An 11,855-nucleotide genomic window follows, 5' to 3' on the forward strand; every position below is an offset into this window, starting at 1 on the left:
ATGTCACTCCAGAATGCACTTGTTTTCCCAACTGGTATAACCAGCAGGCCTTAATTCCATTTCCCTGGTTGCTCCTTTCAAACAAGGTTGCAGAGCATGACAAACCTGGTTTGGCTGAGACCTGGGTACTTAACTGCATTGCCTTTGAATTAGCCTGAGTATGCAACACAGAGGTTAAACTGGCTTTCTGCTGATGTTCTGTGCTTGACAGTACCCGATCAGTTACTTCTAAACTGTTTTGACTGAGGTCTTGAGTGTCATTTGCTTCAGAGTGAGGTTGGTTGCTCTACTGACCTATAGGCTGTGAGGTTTGCATGAAATGGAAGTATCCCTTGAGAAGAAGAATCAAGATAGTGCAAGTGTGAAAGGCAAGAGGACAGATAAGCAGATACTACCCAAAAGGACGTTCATTGGAAAGCCCCTTACATCTGCAATGGTATTCTAAAGGAGTATCCTTTAGAGTTCACCAATAGCTTGCTGTATGCCATCCTGGAAAATGTTTAGTGATAGTAGCACCCTATCGTGCTAGTGGAGGTGGTGACTGAGGAGTTCGAATGCAGGACCAGTAGCAATGAGTTTTCTGAAGTCTGCTTATCTGTGCTCTTACTTGTGATGCTTCTTATCTTGCATTCCGATCACACCACAAGCATTTATTTTACCCTTGCCAGCTCTGTGAGGTACTGAACTGCTGGTGCCGTTTTTTGATGGGATATTTTAGGGGTAAGGGTTGGGTGACGTACGAAACCATGCTGGGAATTTATGGCAGAATTAAAAACAGAACCCAAGTTCCTAAATGGCAGAGCACTGTTCCAGATTTATTTGACGGATATTTTGTGCATGCATTGCTAATGTACAGATCTTTTTTTCTTTTAGTTAGGGATCTGTGATTTAAAAATCAGGTGTTCACACATTCACTAAACTTGAAGGAAAGAAAGGTCACCACAACTGTGCTGTGTTCAGAACACAGTGTCTGTGCAGCCAGCCAGATGCTCAGAAGCTTAATGAGAGTGCAGGTCCTTGCGTGGATTCAAAGTGTTACCTCAAGCTGTGTGAATCCTCCAGCTCTTGCTTCTCCAGTGTCATTCATAAAGGGCTCATACATCTTTCTGTAACTTCTGACCTCCTGTTCCCTGTCCCTTCTGTCTCTGCAAATGCTCTGCCCTTTTTGCTTTGAAAACCGTATTCTGAATTTTGGCAAGTAACACATTGGCTCGTTTCTGAAGTAGTTACACAGAGATTTGTGTGATATCTTATAAAAATAATCCATTTCCATTACTCAGAGATCTGTTATGCTTTGTAGAATTAGCACTGGGAGGGGGTCCCTTTCAAACCTTACAAATATTATGGGTATGACTTCATGCACAGTACAGGTGTCGCCTGTCACACAGTCATTCCCACATTGACAATAAGAGAGATTTAAGTCAAAATGGGACCAAAATGAGAAGGAGCGTAAGGAAAGCGTGCTTTGTTGCAGGTGTCAGCAAGCTACCACCACAGGGGCGCAAAGGCTCCATGCAGGCAGATTTTGAATGGCAAGTAGGAGCTGGCACGGGGCCAAGAGCCGTGGCATATCGAAAGAGGCATCTGTGAAAGCCTCGGGATCCCAGTTCCTGGCTGTCGTGGTGCCCCAAATGCAGTGGCAGCTGGGAGCCTCTGCCTTGGACAGAGGCAAGACACTGTCAACAAGGTGATTGGCAGTGTCTCTCTGCTTTTAGACACAGCATCCCCTAGTTCCTGCTGAGTTTATACCAGCATGCTCACCGTCTAATCTCTGGAACAAAACTACAATCTGGCACGCCACCCTTAAACGGTAGCTGACCCTTTGCAGCGCTGACAACAGGGAAGAAAACACTGAGATTCCTTAAATTAATTCCATATTCAGCAATCACGCGCGACTAAAAATTATTTATCTGTTCTCTACATCACTTTATCAACACTGACTATGTCTAAAGTATCTCAAACTGTCATTGGAACATGAATTGGTATGTATAAAGCACCTGACTATCTCAAAAAGCACTGCAGACCGGTTTTATTTGTGTGAACAGAACTGGCTATCCTTTGCAGAAGTGTTGTTTCTAAAAGGACATTCAGAGATCTGTAGTTACATTCTACTCAATCCCATCAAATTTATATTTTTGAAAGCAAATGGAATTTGCATGATAGTTCTTCAGAAACCTTTATGTTTAATTTAGAGCATGCTACTTTAATTTCTTATACGTGATTTATGGGAACACGATCAATACATCAATGCTCTACTGGGCTATAAATACGTAATCTAAGAGTGGAGAATAAAATCACGTTCCTAATGATGTTAATAAATACAGAGGAAAGACAGGCCTATTTGCAAGGACTGCTTTTATTGATATAAACTTCACCTCCATTTAAAGAGTGTGAACGCTATCAGTTTAGCTAGACCAGCAAAATAATCTTACGCTTACTGCAAAAGCGACTTCTGAAATGGCAAATAAAATATCCTATTTTGATTAGTCTGTTATGCCATGTATAGCAAGACTCCCGAAGGATTCTGGAGCACGTTATACAAACACATGCAGGTAACTGCAAAATTATGCCGTGCAAGAGGGTTATCATCTTCTCAAAAGCACACAGAAGATTGAGGGAAGCAGACTGTTCTGTACAGGCAAATTGGCATGTCAGCATTTGGTGCTTCTTTGCTGCAAAAAATGCTGAGTGATTTGTAATGATCAGTTTCTTTTTATCTCCTGTCAAAGATCGCGCATTTATATACTGTAGGAGTATGAATGGTACTGAGAAATAACAGAATGAACTATGAACACAGCCAGTTTGTCTGACTTTTTCTTGAGTGTTTGTGTAGGTTTCCAAAACACGAGTACTGATCCCAGTCTAACTGAAAGAAAAAGGGAGTGAGGCCATGACAAAGCAGGGCTGAAGAAGGCATGAATGTGGCTCTCTGTGGAGAAGCGTAAAAGACAATTGTACCAATTACATGCTGTTTTTGGAACCCCGTGTAGCCTAAGCCTATTGAAATATATATTTGTACGCGGGAGTGGCTGGGAGGGAGCATGCATTGGAATGAGGCCTGGAGCTGAAATGCTGTTGTGAAGGCAGTTAAGTGGAGAGAGCACCAGAAACTGGCTGCGATCCTCAAATTTAAGAAAGGTCCGGAAACTTTTAATGAAAAGTCCAGAAATTTGAATGCCAAATTATGTGACACCTCTCATTCCTGTTTTTCTTTTGTCCTTAGTTTTCCGTTCAAGTGATTCAAACTTTTCCTATTTACGCTACCAGTTATGGAAGTGGGGCTGTCTGAAGGCATTTCTATTTTGCTCTATCCCATCCTGACAAACTCCTTCTTATTCAACAGCGTACACCTTAAGAACCAGTACAACTGCATCAGTACTTGAAAAAAAAAAAAAAAAAGAAAGAAAGAAAAACACACACAACAGATTTCTTAGCATCGACAAGGCCTGAGAGAACTTGCTGCAGCGCTGGGATGTGACAGGAGGCAATTTATAAGGAATTAACTCTGACAGTCACTTTATACAGCTGATTTTCAAAGATCTGGGCACTAAAGAAGTGTTAATGAGGGTACTGAGGCTTCATAATTAATTATATTAGCATCTCTTTGTTACTCTCTAGAACAGTAGTGCCTGGTTGACATTTCAATAGGAGTCTGGTAGTATTCTTTGTTATTATTATCCAGGAGTACAGTTATACCTTAGCTCCCAGAAGGCGACGTTGCATGTAAATGCCTCTGTGAATTGCCCGAGTCTTTGGATCTCAGTAAAAGCCCTTGAAGGAGTCCCTGCTGGATACTGAATGGATGTCAGTAAAATTTCTCTAGTCTGGAGTCTCTCTTCAGATATGGACTCTCCTCCCCTTTCATTTCTCCCTTCCCCCTTCTGCTGTGCTGGTGCTTCTCACAAGGCTTAAGAACAGCACTTTCTGAAGCTTTAGTTCCAAACCTCCAAAGGAAGGGATGCTGACCTGAACGAAACAGAGAACAGAAGAGTCATCTGAAAATAGGGAATATTTTTCACACTCTTGAATTTTCAGTGCAATAAAACCAGTGCTGCCAGAAGGAATCCCAGAAGTGGTGAGTCAGATAATAGATGCACAACTGTGGTGGGAGGGAAATGGTCTCTACTTTGTTTTACATCCCCCCCCAGCTTTCTTTTTAAAGGCAGATGAAATTATTTTCCAGTCAGGCCACTGCAAAAACAAACATGGAGTTTAAAGGTTATTTCCTTTGTGTGTTTCAGAGTTGGTATTTTTGAATCTGAAAGGGGAAGGATGACTTTTTGGCAATGCTAGCAAATTCTACTCTGAAAACTTTACAGTATCACCTGAGGTAGCAGTTCTGTTATTTTGTGTACTGACAGTCTGCTTGCTTGTGTTAATTTAAACAAAGCTAACAACAAAATGTTGTTTCACACCAGGTAAAATTGCAGCCCTGTCCTGGTAAGGCTAAGTTAAAGGCATGGTTTGACATGGTTTTGCCTTTATGGGACCCCATTTCTTGTAACATTCCTCATGCATCTGCAGCAGGGCACAGATCAGAGCACTAGCCTGAGTTAAATAGTTTTCTGAGGACTAGTTTTAATTGAAATCCATTTCCTGGTTCAGTTTAACATGGGGCTACACAAATAACTGCATTGGTACAATTCAGGGACAGCATGAAGGGGAAAACAAGAGGAATGGAGGAGTGCGTGGTGGGGAATGAGGAAGTAGAGACTTCTACCAAAAAAATTTGTCAAACTATTTCCTGAAAGACTTTGTTCTTGAAGCCAGAAGCACCTCTTTGCTTTGTGTTCAGCCAGCACCTTGTGCAAAGGGATCACAGTTGCAGAGCTCTCAGGACTCTTGGAGCTATTGTAATACCAAAAAATAATAAGCGTTCCTACAGACTGACACAATTAACCAAATTCCACTTGCAGATCTTCATTGTTGGCAACTTGTACAGCATTTTATGTAGCCAAAGCTGGAGACTAGTTCTATTCCTGAGTTCAGTCTGGTTCTAATGAGGAATAACTGAATGACTCTGGCATTCAGTTAACCTACCAATAAAGGAATTACTTTCCTCATGGAGCTTTCTTATATTTAACTACATTTTTTAATGAGCTTTGACATTCTCAGATGACAAGAATAATGCGTACAATGTAGTATTAGAACAAAAATTGTATATGACAGATCTCTCCGTATTTTCCTCCTTTTTGTTTCACCTTTTCTGTCACAGAACTCCTACACAAGACAAGGCACACATCAAATGTTTGAATAATGCCAACTTGAAACTAAAGGATTGTAAATAACGTACTCGCTCTTCACAGAGCAACGTTCCATGTGTTTATTTTAATCTGATATTTCCTGGATAGAAACAGAGGTTACTCCCCCTGAGAGTTCAGATATCGATAGTGCTCTCCATAGCAAGGGAAGGCTCACAATTCCCACAAAAACAGCTGCTGCTTGGTAACGAGACAATGGGACAGAACATGCATAGTGTAAAATTAGAGTCTTTACTGCTCCTCCTGAGGGGCCAGATCTTGAAGTGTCACTCAACTTTGTTTAGGATTCAGCAAGAGTCTTTCTGTCATAGGACTGAGGAAATAAATAAGAGTTGTTAAACTCTTATAAATAAATAAGAGTTGCAGGAATTGGCCAGAGTTAAAATCCTAGAAAGCAAGTGTTTGTAAATTCTGTTTGTAGAAAAGTTGGGTCCTTCTTAATTTTCCCACAAGTGGAAAAGAAAGAGATGATCATCTGAAGGTCTCCTGGCAGGAAACCCCCCTGAAGAACAAAATATAGTTTTCCATGTCCTCAGCATCACTTTATCCCCACTGCTTAGTTATCCTAAAGCTCCGATTCAGCTTTCATACACATTTATAGCACTGCTATTTCCACCCATTTTGATCCAGATCTCCTATGTCTAGTTAGAAGGACTTGAGCACTCAAGCTTCTACCCTAGCTGTGACGAAATTGGATTTTCTTTAAACAGAGCCAAAATCAAGGGCTAGCAGCTCCTTCTCCTGTTAATTATTTCAGGGCCTTCCACATAAAAATGTGGTTGGCACAGCTATTCCAGAATAACTCCCAGTATTATTATTGTAGTGTTTTACTTTGAAAGCGTCCCTATTAACGATCGATCATTCTACCCAGGAATACTTCTTGTAAGCAGTCACTTTTTTCAACTTCTATTTAGAGCTTTCATTAGGCAGGCGTGTATGTAGTAAAAGAAAGCCTCAAACATAAATATAAAACCAACCACAAGAGGTATTATTTAATCACCAGATGATTGCAAATAGCCTCTGTTTTTTTAGGCATTTTCTGTGGAACTGTTCTAGATTTATTGAGCTTGGTTGAAGTCTTCCAGATGGATTGGCCCTAATATTGTCCTGCAAAACCAGGCGTTGCGTATCCCTACTGGTAGGATTTGAACATCTGCAGGTGTGAATGCATCGAGGTGATTTAAGTATCTGCCCTTATAACGCCCTGCAGGTGCTGCAGATAGCAAAGAGCTGCCTTTGCATGTGCCAATACATGTTTTCAAACAGAAACTTTTGTGTATTTCAGATCTCATCTTGAACTGTGAACTCCTCAGACTAAAATAAATGGATATCCACATCTGGAAGTGGTGATAGCGCATCTGGACAGGTTGATATTTAAATGTTTTTGCTTTTAGAAACTGCAATTCAGTAGTGCTAGATGAATAACAACATTTATGTATATGTCTCTTAGCACAGTCAATCAACAGTTAGAGCTACAGGGCTCCATCTGAGCTAAGGAACAGGACAACATGAATGTCTGACGTAAAAAAGCTGAATGAAAGTTGAAAAGGGTAAGAAACTCCTCCAGTCAAATGTCTCTTTGGGCAGGGACTCTTAATTTCATAATACTGAATGTAACTTGAAGAGAATTTTCCAATAAACAATTTTTCCTTTACGTTCTGGAAGGGACAGATCGTTTCAGTTCCCTGCACTGTCCACAACTGTACACCTTATGTGAAAAATACAAGCAAAACATTCATACGCAGCCACATATCTGAAAAGTTTATGTCTTGTGCTCAGAATTGTCTTAGATTTCATTGGCTTTGAAGTTTTTGTTTTTGTTTTTTTAAGACTTTTAAAAATGTTTTGACAGCCTCTTTGGTGTCTGAGAACAAGAACAAGTGCTATATGACCATCCATCTCTTTATAGATTACTGTCAAGATCTCTGGTAAGTTAAAAATGTTGGTATAGGAAAAAATAAAAGTCAGGTTTAACAACTGTGTCTCAGGGGAACTTTGCCAAGAGTTAAGGGAAAAAAAAAATCCAAACAGAATCTTTGGATTTATTCAAATGTATAATATTAGACACTCCCTGCTGCCTGTGTTACTGAACCACCTTCCAGCTTCAAAGGCAGTTATTAATCCAGAAATATTTTCATGTGAGGGTTTAGATTGCAACAACTGTGAGGACACGTGGAAGATTCTTCCATCATTATCTAACCATTCAGACCTAATGCAAGTACTCGACTGGGAAGGCCTGTGACTAGTGGAGATGAATAAACAGTTGGAGGGGAGCTATTTGACTGTTTAATATATGTGCCAAACTGTCTTTCCAGGGTCATGGGGACTCAGCAGTTCCTGGGGGCTGTCAAACTGATTACACGCAGCAAACCAGCCGGTGTGTCTCTGCCTGCTGCTTAGAGTAAGCGCTGATATGTCAGTCAGACTTTACTATCAAGCACAAGCTTATGTGCGCCTGAAATGTTTCGCAGCTTTCGACTCATTGGTGTACTCAGTAATTTAAAAGCTTTCATATGCTCTAAAAAATGTTGTCTTGCAGTGCAAGGGGTATCTTTGTTCCTAATACAGAGCCTGAGCATGCAAGTCCTTTGTGGAAGACCAGGCTCCAGCACAGATGTACAATTGTTAAGCAGTCGGTTGCATTTCAACCGTGGCAAAATGATCCTTGTTTTGTATTTCCATACAATAATTTCTGTAAAGGCTGTGAGATTCTTTCGGATGGAGGGCTATAAAAATTTAAGTTGCTATTAATTATAGCGACTTGCATGATTTTATGTCTGCCCATTTTACATGGCAGGAATGCTTAGAAGGAAATTTACTCTCCTTTTCTTTTTCACACATCATTACATTTTATTTGTGAGGATTTAGCATATTTTCTGACTCAACTTGCCAAATCAGGGGTGCGTGTTTAACAGGTACAGCTGACTTGACATTCCAGAAACGAGGCATGATTACCAATTATGTCTCTGTCTTGTAGTAACATACCTAACGAAGGAAAGAAATACTGGGAGAGCTGAACTTCTGCAACAAGAAGTAAATATGAGATTATCTTTATGAAGAGGCTCTGTTTATTTCATCCCTGTGAACAAAGTGCAACTACTGCTACAGTCTGTGTAAACTATAAGGCCATTAATCGTTATCAGGTGCTGCCAACTCCCCCCTCCAGACGTCCAAATATACGGAGAGGAAAACGAACACATTTTACTCACTTATCTGACAGTCGCTGCCATCCTGAAGGCTGCAAAGATCTAAGACCTTTATTTGTCAACACTGGAGTACTCATGCACTTGGTTTGGAAGACACCACATACAGTACAGTCTTCTGACTTTAACCATGCAATCTGAAGTTCAAACAGGAGCGGGAATATTAATTCTGCAATATTAAGGAAAAAGAGCTCTGTGATATAGGCAGCATAGTGCTTGGGCACTGTAATTCAGGAAAAAAAAAAGTTACTGTTCTACTGTATTTGATGTAATCAGAGCTGAGAAAGGTCTTAGGCGAAGGTGAGGGGAGGAAGAAATCATTTTTAAAATGCATTCACATACACCTTATTTCAGAGGATTGTAACCGTACATTTTAACCCCTCAGCAGTTACTCAAGGACTGAAACTGCTTTAGATGTTCACTACGTATACTTAAAAAAACATTAGAAAGCAGTGAAGGAAAGTGGCTGAATATTTATCAACTACAAGAACATAGAAGTTTTTCTGTTTCTTTTTTATATATTATCATGCATATTAAGCGCAGTTGCATATTATGTCTAAGCATCACGTGTAATTTCTGAAAAATCTTGTGTAACAGCAGGTAACTCGTGTAACACCAAGGCTTTATATGACCTAGATGCCATTTTCCTTCCTCTGTAATGAAACTACATGAGCTTTGGGATGCCTGCACAGAGGAACAGTTTCAGACTGAGATGAAAATTGTGCTGCTCGCTTCTTCACAAATATTTGAGTCATGTTCCTCCTGAGTGTACATGTTAACAATGCAGCAAGAACAAACAGTAAATCAATTCAGCTGCAAAAGCCGCTGGGTGCTCTGCACTCATCCTTCTTAGGGCTCAACAACTGCTCTAACTCAGTGGCTTAGTTTTACTTCTTTATTTCTCTATAAAGCAAGGAGGGGAGTGCAGAGAGGGCACCATTCTGTGAATTGTTGCTGAATTCTTTGAGCCAAGCCCAAGAAGCATCTCAGCACCTGTTGTTTTCAGACTTTGTATGAAGTATAACCTAAAGTTAGACCACAGTTGAACTGTTTAAGTGAGGTTCCCTTTGAAAAGGGAAAACGACAGGCTGTTAATTAACCAGTCAGTTGGAGTATGAGGATATGCAACTGGGAAAGAAGTAAGAATGTTAATATAAGTTTTCTGATGGAAGTTAGGAAGAGTTAGGACAAAAGTTCCATTAGGAAGCTGGGTACAGCACATCAGCAGCACTAAATTGAAGAAATCAAGTAAAAAAGGAAAGTAGTACCGTGAGAGAATACTCACTCCTAACAAATTTATAAAAATTAAACTTTTGGCTTTCTCTCAACACATAAAAGCATAGCGTAGTGTTTTCTGTCTCAAATATATTAAAAAGTGTTTATTTTCTCTAATTAATATACTGTTTTCTTGCATAACAATTTTAGGGTAGAATAAACAACACTTGAATGTTTTAAACAGTATGACAGTTAAAATTTATGACTGCTTGACTTTGAATACATCAGTGGAACATATTAATACCTCAGGAATATCTACTGCTTTATGTACCAAAGAAGGATTCTAGTAGGGAGTAAGCAGATGTCTTTTTGATCATGTACCTTCTTGGAACTGCCTTTCAAATACACACCCTGTATTTTCAAATTGTGGACCTTCAAAGGCTAATAAATACAATATAATAGTACATTACAGGTGATAAAAGAGGAAAATTCCAAGAATATGCAGCGGCATAGTGAAGAGATTCAAGGTAAACAGATGGAAGAAAACCAAGCTGCACTTGTGAGCTTACCTTGTCTGAATGTGAAGACATCCATATTAATTGTTCTTGGGAGATGCAACCAGAGCATGAGAAGCTTTCTCACTGCACTGAGCTTCAGGAAGGCCTTGGGAAGCTCTAGGGAAGGAGTCGATAATCTTGCATTTATAAAGTCGCAGAGCTTTTCTCTCCTTTTGTGTCTAGCAGTGCTCACTGCTGTATGGGCAAGCACAGAGGACAAATGGACGGCAGCTCCTCTCTCCTGCTGTTTGCAGGGAGAAGCACAATGCAAATCACGGACATGCTGCAGCGGTTGTGGGTGGTGATGGAAGCAAAGACATAGCTGGTGGGAAGTGACAGCTGGGAATACAAAAGAAAAAGCAGTTGGGGTTTGAAGCAACAGGTGGGAACGGGAATCAGGAAACTCCAGTAAGACCTCTGAGAACTAATCCAGGCCTTGCTGAAAAGTACACTAGAAGGGCAACTTGAGGAGGAGGAAAAGAAATAGAGGCAGGGAGAATATGAGAATATTGTGTGACTGGAAAACAAATTACAAAAGGCAAGTTCCAAGTTCCTCAAAGCTGTACTTGCTTCCTGGCTTGATCTGTACCATAATATTCGTTTGTGAAGGATATGCTGCATTTTTAATGGAAAAGAGAGGCTTAGCTGTTGCTTTAAGAGCAAAACAGAGCTAGTCTAACTATGAGGCTGCAACCTCTTCCACGACAGGTGGACAGGAAAGGCACAAAAAGGGTTATTTAAAGTCTGCTTGCTCTCGGTGCAGTGGCAGGTGTGCTGGCAGAGGCCCGGGCTCAATGACCTTCTAGAGTTGTGCTCCCACAGTAACCGAGTGGGCTGGATGTGACTGACAGGGCCTCTGTGCCCTTAAAACGTAACATCTGAAGTTATCCCTTTGAGTCATGTTCCAGCTAGGCAAGGCAGCGCCCTGACAGGGGGGCCACCACGTCCCCAGGCGTGACTTTGCCTCACAGCACCAGAGATGCTGGTGGCAGGCTGGGGGGATGGCTTGGGGCAGTGCCCCTTTGGGTTCATGGGCTCCAAACGCCCCTCACACACACATATATATATGCTTATGTACACATTTCTCCAGGGAGACCTCGGCCAGCCCCCACCACCAGGGAGACCGGCCCCGTCCCCACACAGAACGGGGGCAGCCGTGAGGGGCTGAGCCGGCTTCGAGCGGGTCGGCCGCGTGCGCCCTCAGCGGCCGCGCATGCGCACCCCGCCCGCCTCAGCGCCTCACGCGCACACCTGCGCGCTCCGCCGCCCTTCTCCACCCACCCCCCCCTTCTCCCGCCTCTCGCGCCCTCCTCTGTGTCTCCGCGCCGCGCCCCGCCCCCCGCGAGCCTCAGCCAATGAGCGCCCGGCGTGGGGCGGCCGGCGGCGGAGGGAGGGGCGGGGCTTGTCCCTGACCGCGGCTGCGCGCGCGGGCCGCCCGCGGCGGGGAGGAGAGGCGGCGCTCGCGCGTGCGCGCGGCGGGAGCGCTCTCCCGCTGCCGAGGAGGGGACAGCCGGGGGCGCGCCTGCGCCTTGCGCCTCCCGCCCGCCCAGCGCCCGGCAGGGGGGCTCGGTGCGCATGCGCGCTGGCGCCCGCCGTCCCCCCCGTGCCCCGGAGGGGGG

The 11,855-nt window shown here is 42.6% G+C and overlaps 1 long non-coding RNA gene across 1 annotated transcript; it reads right to left on the bottom strand.

Moving 5' to 3' along the window:
- Nucleotides 1–3,426: 3,426 nt before the first annotated feature.
- On the bottom strand, nt 3,427–10,434 carry LOC116496763. Its single transcript, XR_004254043.1, has 3 exons — nt 10,249–10,434; nt 8,471–8,633; nt 3,427–3,966 (listed from the first exon to the last, which is right to left on the bottom strand). It is a non-coding gene; the product is annotated as an uncharacterized LOC116496763 (long non-coding RNA).
- Between the last annotated feature and the right edge of the window lie 1,421 nt (nt 10,435–11,855).

This window comes from Aythya fuligula, chromosome 19, assembly GCF_009819795.1.
Source record: "Aythya fuligula isolate bAytFul2 chromosome 19, bAytFul2.pri, whole genome shotgun sequence".
In the NCBI taxonomy this organism is placed as follows: Eukaryota; Metazoa; Chordata; class Aves; order Anseriformes; family Anatidae; genus Aythya; species Aythya fuligula.